Consider the following 1,012-nt stretch of genomic DNA (forward strand, 5'->3'; position numbering starts at 1 on the left):
TGTTGTACTGTTGAATGAAAATGTTTGAAATGAATGAAAGAAAATGTATGTTACAAAAATGTCAAATTACCCTAAAACTATCTTTGTTGCTTTAAAACTGTCAGTCAAAAAAAAAGTAATTTGGAAAAAATAGGTTTTTGTCTTTGTCTTGTCACTCAATGTGTAAACAGTCTGTTTTGGTGTGGAGCCGAAAGTGACGCCACTGACCTTCGTCCCATCATTTCCGGCATCTGCGCACTCCCGCTATCTTGAAACGGACATTTTGAAAGACTTGTCAAGTCCCGAGGCTCAGGTCAAGTTTCACACCGTCAAATAACCAAGCAAGTCCAAAAATTGACAACCACTTGAGCCCCCAAACTCCGCCTCGTACCTTCAGCACCTCGACAGGGACCTGAGCCGGAGGCCCGCAGAGTGACGCGCTGACGCAGACGGGCGACGACGGGGAGGCGGCGGGCAACCGCAGAAGCTGCTGCTGCTGCGCTTCCTTCTGCTCTTCCTCGAGAGCCTGCCGACGCATCAGATCCTGACGCATCAGGACCCTGTGGGACAGAGCGGCGTCAGGATCGGACGCCGGCGGTCACACCAGAGAAGCCGGAAGCGTACCTGGAGGACATCGCCGCGGGCACGGATGAAGAGGAAGACAAGGTGGAGGAAGAGGAGCCGCTTGCTGAGGTACTGAGGAGACATGACGAGACACAAATGTCCCTTTCAGGTTGCGAGCCAAATATCCGAGGTGTAACGTGTCATCACGTCGCGACACGGCGTAGGGACGGCGAGCCAGAGGTCGGTGAGGTTACCTGCCGTGGATGGGCTGACTCTTGATCTGGTAGAAGGTGTTGCAGTCTGCTGGCAGCAGGGCGTCCACCTCAATATCAGCCACGATCCCAGACTCCACCCTATAAGAGCGCAGACACAAGCGACCGAATCAGAGGCCTCTCGGTTCACGCCGGAATCCCTCCGACAATCTTCCATTCTCCTTATGAAAGGGAATTAGGTACAGTTTAGTCGCTGA

The 1,012-nt window shown here is 52.7% G+C and overlaps 1 long non-coding RNA gene across 1 annotated transcript; it reads right to left on the reverse strand.

The window, feature by feature from the left end:
• Window positions 1-29: 29 nt before the first annotated feature.
• On the reverse strand, window positions 30-992 carry LOC109509320 (uncharacterized). Its single transcript, XR_002166923.1, has 3 exons — window positions 798-992; window positions 604-675; window positions 30-539 (listed from the first exon to the last, which is right to left on the reverse strand). It is a non-coding gene; the product is annotated as an uncharacterized LOC109509320 (long non-coding RNA).
• Window positions 993-1,012: the final 20 nt, after the last annotated feature.

The sequence above is a fragment of the Hippocampus comes genome, unplaced genomic scaffold (genome assembly GCF_001891065.2).
Source record: "Hippocampus comes isolate QL1 unplaced genomic scaffold, H_comes_QL1_v1.1 C16854122, whole genome shotgun sequence".
NCBI lineage: Eukaryota > Metazoa > Chordata > Actinopteri > Syngnathiformes > Syngnathidae > Hippocampus > Hippocampus comes.